Source organism: Diabrotica undecimpunctata, chromosome 1, assembly GCF_040954645.1.
Source record: "Diabrotica undecimpunctata isolate CICGRU chromosome 1, icDiaUnde3, whole genome shotgun sequence".
NCBI lineage: Eukaryota > Metazoa > Arthropoda > Insecta > Coleoptera > Chrysomelidae > Diabrotica > Diabrotica undecimpunctata.
The window spans coordinates 75,744,373-75,754,238 of NC_092803.1; positions in this window are offsets into that span (position 1 = coordinate 75,744,373).

The window sequence follows — 9,866 nt, forward strand, 5'->3', positions numbered from 1 at the left end:
ATTACGTCAAAAAATCATTCAGGCCTTTTAAAGCATAACACCCGAAATGCTGTCGAATACCCAAATGAAATTATACAATAGATTAGGCTACTGCTTGTCTGAACGGTGTGGATGGTTTGTTAAAAATTTAATTTAAAACAGTTTTAATTAAATTATTTATTTTTATTAAGAATTTATTATGTTATTTTTTATGAATTAAGATTAAAGAAACTGTTGATTTAATCTAAAATATGAACCAGCTTTTAAATCTTGTAATCTAAAAATAAAAATATTATCAATAGGAAAATTATATGGAAAGATACTGCGAGAAAAGGACCAGGCAGGCTTCACGGCAGGAAGATCATGCATAGACCACATATACACACCGGAACAACTGTAACAAAGCAAAAGTGTTTATTGATTTATCTGACCAGATGTCGTCATATTCAACTTCTGTAAGACGAAGTCTTAAATGGTACCGTAAAGTTGCAGTAGAATTGCTTACTGGAACCTGTGTCGTAAATGCTTGTTTTAATAAAAACAATAACAAAGTAGATAAAAAACAAATAACAGAATTCCGAGAAGCTCTATGTTTAAAAATGCTTGCTTTTGGAAAAAAAGAAAATCCTTTAGACTTCCAACTGCAACGTCTACTAAAACACAGATTGATCCCGACTGAAAAAAAGGACGTTGTGTTATATGCTACAAAAAATATAAGGATACCAATGGGCGCGCATACGCAACAAAAAATTCAAGGCAAATTAAAACCAAATGTGAAACTTGTGAGGAACATTTTTTGTGTCTGGAATGCTGTTTTGACAATCATATTTTTTATAATAGAAAATAATTTTTTTTAATTTTATAATAAAAAAATAAGTTTTTTTATTTTTTTCTTTCTTTTATCGTATAAAATTGTTTGTTAACTTTTTTACTTGTACGTACATAAAACTGAAAATTTTATTTACTAAAAAATTTGACGTTTCGATTTCCTTTCCAGAAATCGTTTTCAAAAAACAATTATTTAACAGAGAGGAATATATAATCTACAAAGTTATTGTGCGGTTATGACCCCACAACCTCACAACAACTTTGGCAGTTATACACTCATTTCAACAGAATTCTTAAATAATCTTAAATAATTCTTCAATAATCGAAACGTCAAATTTTTTGGTTAAAAATGTAATTTTCATTACAATAAATAATATTGTGGTCTTATCCCATATAAACACAGTATTTATATTAGCGCATCCTCCATATATTTATGTAACGCATTCACCACTTTTTATAATCATGAGAACAGTCACATCATAATAGGTGAGTTTTTTTCATGTACTGAAACCGATTAGGTTATTGCACATTGTATGTTAAAGTGTGTGTGTATTGTAACGCTGGATAGGTAAAAAGAAGGCTCAGAAATTGGGTACTATTTTGGGTAACGTAAAAATTACCCCAAGGGTATGTTCTGTCTTTGAATATAAGTTAAACGAAGAAACTCAGATTTAAAGACGTCCAAAATGCTACCGGCTCTCATGTGTTTTGAAGCACACAACTGCAATCTTCGGAAAGTGGATGAACACAATCTAGACTGGGGATACCGCAATGGATTGTTTAGCACTAGAAGCACCAGATCGGTCACTTTGACTGCTTTCTATTTTTGACTGTCTGTATTACTCATTCATATATTTTACAAAATTAATAACATAGGACTTTCCTAGATCTATTTGAGAATTACGATTTTTTTTTACATGTACTTAGTTTAATTACTTTTTGAATATGTTGATGTCTACCAAGCTCCTTATGACGGCTTATTTTAATTTTCTGGAAAGTTTTTACTTATTTTCTGTATAAAATGCAACGAAAATTGTTGCTGTACAGTTCAGTAAACGGGTTATGCCCAGCTGCAGAAATTTAGAAAAGTGTTTTTAAGTTTGTGTCTTAAACAAAGTAAAATTTGTGCTGCTAAAGTGTAGTTTGCAGGAAAAACTGTGTTCACAATTTTTGCACGTGTGTCATTTAGTTATAGCTTTGTCCAGCGATTAATTTTTTATGGCTAATGTAAAAAAAAATAATGGAGCCGGTATTGATTCGTGGATATTTCGATTGGAAAAAAAATTGAAAATACATGGTGTTCTTGATGTCATTTCTCAAGAAAAAACTGCTAGGACTGACAATTAGCACAAAGACTTTGTTAAAAATGATTCGACTACAAAGGATATTTTATGTTCAGTTAGTTAAGGATAACGTTTTGGAAATAACTAAAACCTAATAAACTTCGATGGGAATGATGTAAGTTCTTAAAGCTGTTTACAAGCTGTTTACGAAAAGGCAGGATTTCAGTCTTAAGTTTAAATCTAGAAAAACTTGCGCAACTTAGTAATTGAAGAAGACGGCAACTTGGATGAGTTTTTGGTGGATTGTGATAAAACCTTAAGAGAATTAAATGATGCAGGAGGTAAAATAGATAATAATGAAAAGATCGCCACAATTTAATCTGCAAAGCCTGATAAATTTAGTTCAGTTGTAACATTCATTGATATTTTATTCCGTTCTGATCCATCAAAAATTACAGATTTTGTGAAAAATAGTTTAATGGCAGAAGATGATCGTTTAAAAACAAAGGAAGTTACTAGTGTACCTGTTCCTTTGCATGCCTCTATTGATCATGATAAATTTAAAGGTAAGGGCAAATACACTTTTAAAGTTCGTTGTTATCACTGTTATAAATTGGGGAATATTCGCTCTAAATGTCCAAAAAGATTATCCAAAAATCATGAAACTGCTAATGTGAGTAATGATGAAATTAAATAAATTGCATTTCTTGTAAGTCACACCAAACAGGAAGTTGCAGTCAGCTGTGATTCAAATGTAATGAATAGTGTACAACTGCTTTTGGATAGTGGTTGTACAAATCACCTGTTTATGTCCAAATTCATTCAATTTTTGACTAATTCCAAAGCAGTGGATAGACAATTCTAGCAAGGTTAGTGAAACTGTAGCAGCAAAATTTCAAGGTAGTTTCTCAGTTATATCTAAAGACAGACTTTCAGGTTCTTTGAATAATGTTTTTGTTTCTGACGAGCTCTCTTAGAACTTATTTTCAGTAAGACAAATTGAAGCAAAAGGTTTTCGTGTGATTTTTGAAATTAAGGAAGTAAAAATCATGAGGGGCAATACTGCAATTATTACTGAAAAATTGATTGGTAATTTGTATTTTATAAAATTAAAGTTGTATTGAGATGTAGTTAACATTGTTCGTGATACACCTCAGTTGTGGCATAAGCGGGTGGGATGCATATATTTCCTGTGAGTTCAGTATGTGAGATTTGCTTGAAAGGTAAGCAGACACGTCTTCATTTTAAAAAAGAGTATCCCAAGTGATAGGAAAGGTTAAATCTCACTTCGATATGTGTCCACAGAAGTGTGTGGAAAAATTTGCCCTCCTACTCATGATGGTAAAAGTTATTATTTTTCATTCATTGATCATTAAAGAGGTTGTGGAATCTTATAATTTATTAAACAAAAGAATAAAAAGGAAACATGCTTTAAGAATTTTATTTAACATGAGAATGAAGTATTTGAGATGTCATAAGGCTGAGGGGAATAGTTCTCAAAGCTTCAAAGATTTTTGTACTAATAAAGGAATAACTATACAATATTCTGTACTCAGGAATCCAGAGCAGACTAAAATTAGCGGAAAAATACAATCGTACTATTTTATATAAATCTAGATGTTTAATTTTAGACTGCAGTCTTGACAAGTCATTTTGGGAAGAAGCTGTATTGGCTGCTATGTACTTAACAAATCGAATTCCTACGGTAACATTGCCTAATGACTGTACACCAGCTAAAGTTTGGTATGGTTACAAACCTGATATGAGCAAAGTTTAATTTTTGAATGAAATACTTATGCACATATTCCTGAAGAAGATCGATCTGAAAAGTTTGCTGAGAGATCAAAAAATGTATTTTTATTGGCTGCCGCCTCTGGGCCCTCTAAAACCAGCTTTGATTTAGGTAATCATGTGATTACCTAAAAACTGCACTAAAGCTATTTCGATGGGGAGTAAAAGGTAGGAGGCCATAGATAAAGAGTTTTGGCGTTCGAAACCAACCAATTTAAAAGATCTAAGGTTGATCCTCGCTTGCATTTCAATAAAAAAGCTTATGTTTTGATATAGGAGATGATATTTTTGTTATTTAAACATCTGAAGATGTCAAAATTTTAAAATCAAATTTAGAGAGAATATTAGAATTAAGTGATTTATCAAATGAAACAACAAATGTCTTTTTAGGATTAGTAATTAAAAGGAAAGATAAGACTTTATTTGATAGCCAGAAAAATTTAGTTACAAAAATTGTTTATCTGTTTAACATGGTAAATAGCGTAAAAGATTAAAAAAATTCCAATGGAACCTAAATTTAATTTAGAAAAAGAGTTCAAATAAAAATTGTTAGTTTAAGTATGCACTTTGCAAGTGCGTGTATAATTTGTATTTTAACATTTAAGTAACCTGGTTAGAGACCTGGCGATGAAAAGCAAAGTTTAGTGATCGAAACCGGTCATCCAAGGTACAATAAATTGATTATGAGTAAGTCTAATATTTATTTCTTTAATCCTTGTTGAAATGAACTCATGTGCAACCTATTCACCATTCAAATGATTGTTTTGTTTTTTAGTATTTATTATATGTTTATGTATTATGTGTTTATGTACTATGTATGTTTATGTATGTATGATTAATTGTAAATCATGTGCCTCCGACTTTATGTTAACTCATTCATGTTGGTATATTCTTGTTGCTGACTTTTTTTGGTATTTGCAACCAGAGCTTGCTACATTCTGCTTTTTTTTAGAGATTTTTTGAATATGAATTTTGAAAAGCAACAACCATATTTGAAATAGGTTTATGCAAAATTTCTCTCTGATTCTGATTCAGATGTTGAACCTGACAATGACGATACTAGTTTGGAAGAAGATTTCGAAGAGATACAGGACAAAAAAAAACGACATGAAGAAGAAATTGAGGAGTCATTCTCAGAAGTCTTGGATGTTCAACAAAGAGTGGAAGAAGCATGTAGGAAACCACCGAATACAAACTCACACTGAAAATATAATAAAGGTAAAAATGTCTGGAGTAACTGGGAAAGTACGACATATGAAAAGCGCAACAAAGATTTGGAGTTGTTTTTTTTTACTGAATAGATTTTACAAACTATTCTAGATAACACGAATATCTTTATTAAACTGTTTTTCTACAATCTCAGTACATATTTTTGAACTTATGGCACTATTGGGTCATATAGCTGAGGTAATCAAAAATAACTACAGAAATGCAGAATATCTCTTTAGGACAAACGGCTCATCGCTAGATATTCTTAGATTGACCTTGCTCAGACACATCCTTTTTGATAATAAACACGATTAGAGAGGCAAAAATGTAACAAATTGGCAGTTGAGAGAACTCTTCGATTCTTTTAATTAAAATGTACCTAAAAATTTTTGAATTGAACCTGACACCAAGCTCCGCTTGGTACTTGTCCCCCGTACTATATTATTCCAAAGCTACCTCACTAAATTATAAATATTTTTAGTAGCCGTTCCACTCTATAGTCTTTGAAACTATAGTCACCCAAATTGGTTAGTGCCTTAGCAGTATACACGGCCACTACCGTGGGGAGCAAGAAATAGCCAACCACACTACCGTGGGGAGCAAGCAATAGCCAACCACACTACCTTGGGAAGCAAACAACAGCCAACCAATTACCTTGGGGAAAACAATCAGCAACCACCCATACTACCTTAAATCCACTGATGCGTCAGAACGTAATTTAAAACCCATTTACCTACATGGGGACGAAAATGATTGCTATAATCTAGACCAACAACACCCCTTAACCCAACCAACAACCACCGATAGCGGCTAACCTCCACAAATATCGGAACCCTTCCTGGAGAACTGAATGACTCCTTCAGAATGAACTAAAGCTGAGTACTTTTTTTATACTTAAATTATTTTATACCGGCAACCGGCAGAATCTTTGAGTCTCATTTTAAAAATTTATTTTTGTTTCACATTCATAATAATTTGAATTATTAAGTAAGTTTTTTTTTATTTCCTTTACCTTTACGGGTTGGTATGGGGAGAGAATGAACAGGGAACGAACCCAGGGCTAAGCAGTCGGATACAGCACCATTCTGATGGATGGAACGGTGGGCGTTTTTCTCTTAAATATCCTTAGGGATATTCGAAGAATTTCTTCCCTCGTTTCTTCCAACAGTGTGGTGTTGCTTAACGCCCTGGTCTTAATAAGATTAGACGTTACAAGGTGTGGCTTTAGAGTATATGTATGTGCAATGAACGTAATAAATACGGTATAAAAATCTATGCATTAGTAGACGCTTATTTTCTTTATACCGCAAATCTAGAAATGTACGTTCTGATGTATATGCATATTTGGTGCTTGTAGAAATGTAACAATAGACAATTTTTTTACGAGCCTCGGCTTGGCCGATCTTCTTTTAAAAAATAATTATCTGACTGATTGGGCTAGAAGAGAGCTTCCACTTCAATTTACTAATTTTAAGAGGCCAGAAAAAACAAGCATATTTGCTTTTAGAAAAAAATGCACGATTGTGTTATATACCCAGAAAAATAAAAACGTTATTTTACTCTCAAAAATGCACCACGACGATTTGCTAGATGAATTTACGGGCAAGCTAAAAATTATAACTGACTATAATAAACCTAAAGAAGGAGTAGATCTAGTTGATAAAATGTGTGCCACATACAATTGCGCTCGAACCACTTGCCGATGATAAAACGCCCAGAAGAGTTGTTTTTTAGAAGCTATTTGGTATGGTACTAGTAAACCATAATAATAAACTATATAATAATAAACCGTCATCGACAACGTCGATTTTTGAATAAACGTGTTCCTAGATTAATTAGGTCAAGAATAAAAGAAATTTGCCCCATTGAAGAACAAATTGTTCCAACCCAAAATCCACAACAAGTTGTTTTTACTTAAGTAGACAAAAAAATAGGCCAACCAGATATACCTGTCAAAAATTCCAAAAATTTGTGTGCTTAGAACACGCAAAATTCATTTGCTACGACTGCCTATAAGATGGTATTTCTGAAGACAGCAGCGAAGATTGATTTATTCTGAAATCAGTTTGGTTTATTATTTACAGAAACTAAACTTACACAATTTTACAATTTATGAAGCTGCTCCGCCCAATGATGCATTTTGTTATTTTTGGACAGAAGTAAATGAAAAATGGAGTAGCTGTGAAATAAGCACCTGTTTGTCAATTTATATACCATCGCTAACAGAGAATAGAAAAAATGTGCATTTAGCTATCTTCTCTGATACCTGTGGTGTCCAAAATTGAAACATTCAAATAGCCGCTGTATTGCCATCCAACTCTTGATGTCATTGAACAGAAGTTTATGAAGAGTAGACATTCATTCCTACATGTAAGTGCACCGTACTATACATAGCGCCATCGAAACCGTCAAGTACAAAATAGATATTTCAGGTGATAAACATTAGTGACAAAAGGTGATAAATCTGCTTACAAAACAAGGCAAATTGAACATAAAGAGTTTTTGGATTTAAAGAAACTGGCTCAGATGATGATAATAAAAAAATATAATTTTGCAGATGAGTATAAATGTATACATGTTAATTTTAAAAGAACCGTTAGCAAAGAAAATGTTTAAGAGGAAGTTCTAACCATTTCTAAATTGTACACTAAGCAGTTGTCAATTTCTGAAGCAAAAAAGGGACTTGGTGAAACTTTTTAAAGAATATATTGTACCTCCTGCTCGTCACTTTAGTATGAGACTATTAACCAGCGTCAAACTTAGCAAGCGTAAGGGCCAATGCAACCGAACCAGCATCTGTTAGGCATACAGAGGATGAAGAGATAGTATAAATTAAAATATCAACATTTCAAATAATTTTTATACTATCATATTTTACTTAATAAAAAATCAGTTTTTTTGTTATATAGATATAACATGTCTATAAGACTAAAATTTAAAGTACGAATAAGTCAACAATGCGATTATAAAGGTACAAACAAAATGCATTAATTTTTCAGTTACAGGTAAAACAATTTAAGTCATTGCGAGGTTAACGAAAACCAGATTACTATAGTTATATATATTGTACTATAGTTCTTCCTTTATAAAATTTAATGTTTTTTAATAAAAGATTGTTTTTAAAACTTATGTGAAGATATACAGACCGGAGATTTTATTAAAACAACTAACGCGGATCTTTAAATTATGAATAGGACGATAAGTCAAATTTAAAACTGCAATAACTCAAAAGCCACTTTTTTGACTTAGTGTGTTTTGCTTGTAACCCGACGATCTAATACATAAACACGTAATATTATATAAACAGGCAAAAAAATCAAAATTTGATACCATCTTTAGGATACAAACAACGCCCTCAAAATTTCAAACTAAAAGCATGGCTAAGTGTCTACGAGATTGGGGCCAAGTCAATTTGGCAAACAGAAGCGCCAAAACAATTATAGGTTATAATAGCAACTCTCTAATTTAAAATAATCTTTTCTGAAAACGATTTCCGGGGTGAAAATCGAAATGTAAAACAGCAGTTAAAAATTATATTTTCATTACAATCAGTTTTGGCTTAATCCTATATAAACATAATATATGTTACTTATACAGCTGGTTTCTAAAAAAACTGATACTGCTCTTAATGCGTATTTTGTAGAAAATTGAGCAGTGTATTTTGAAAGATAAATACTTATTACTTACATACTGTCACTGTCACTGCCAAATCTTAAAATTTGTCATAAAAATGGCTCCACATGCTAGCAAAGAACTAAAAGCAAGAAGTGTAACGAAATTAGAAGATGGTTGGTCACTATCTGCCGAACCATTTTCACGTAAACAGAACAACAGTTTTTAATATTGATAAAAGATGGAGAGAACAAGAAACTCTCGAAAAAAAGTAAGGTTCTGGAAGACCATCCTTTTGAAGATGCGAAAACTGCAAAAATTATGTCACAGTTTCCGAGAAGAAAGACTACAACTTGGCGCAGAGTTAAACCATCGCGTTTTGGGTACCGAACTGCAGCAAAAAACAAGCTCTTGCACCACAACAGAAGCATTCAAGACTTATATTTGCTTTAAACCAACAGCTACAGTATCACGATTTTTGGGACAGGGTAATATTTACAGATGAGAAAATTTTTCAATGTTCTAAAAAGGGCAAAATTGGAGTGTATAGATAAAGGATTAAATAATAGATTTAATCCTTTATATGTTGATAGATATCGAGCAGCTGTTCATTTTAGCGCCAATATATGAGGATGGGTTTCATCTAAAGGAATTGGAATGGTATGACGTATTTATGGCAGGTTTGTTGGACACTTATCTGAATATTTTAGAAAACATCATGTTTCCCAGTCAAGAACAGTTATATCCAGAAAATAATTTTATTCTCCAACAAGATAATTGTCCTGTTTACACTGCAAATATAATAAACCAGTGGCTCCAGAATAACATCGAAACCTTTCGAGAATGTGTGGGAGGTTATTCTAAAACGTTTGTATCGGCCTAATTTTATACATCAAAATGCTGAGAGCTGTGGCACGGTATACAACGGTTTGGGAAGAGCTCTCTAAAGAAGACAATATCATAGTTCCTTTCACGCAGATGGACTGAAGACTACAAGCTACATATCTAAATTTAATATAGTTTTGGTCCAGACCCCTCCTTTCTTTCAAGAGTTTCTTGTTTCCTCCATTTTTTATTAATAGAAAAACTGTGGTTGTGTCTATGTTAAAATGTTTTGCTGCCTCTGATAGTGCCCAGTTATCTTTTAATTTGGTTACAATTCTT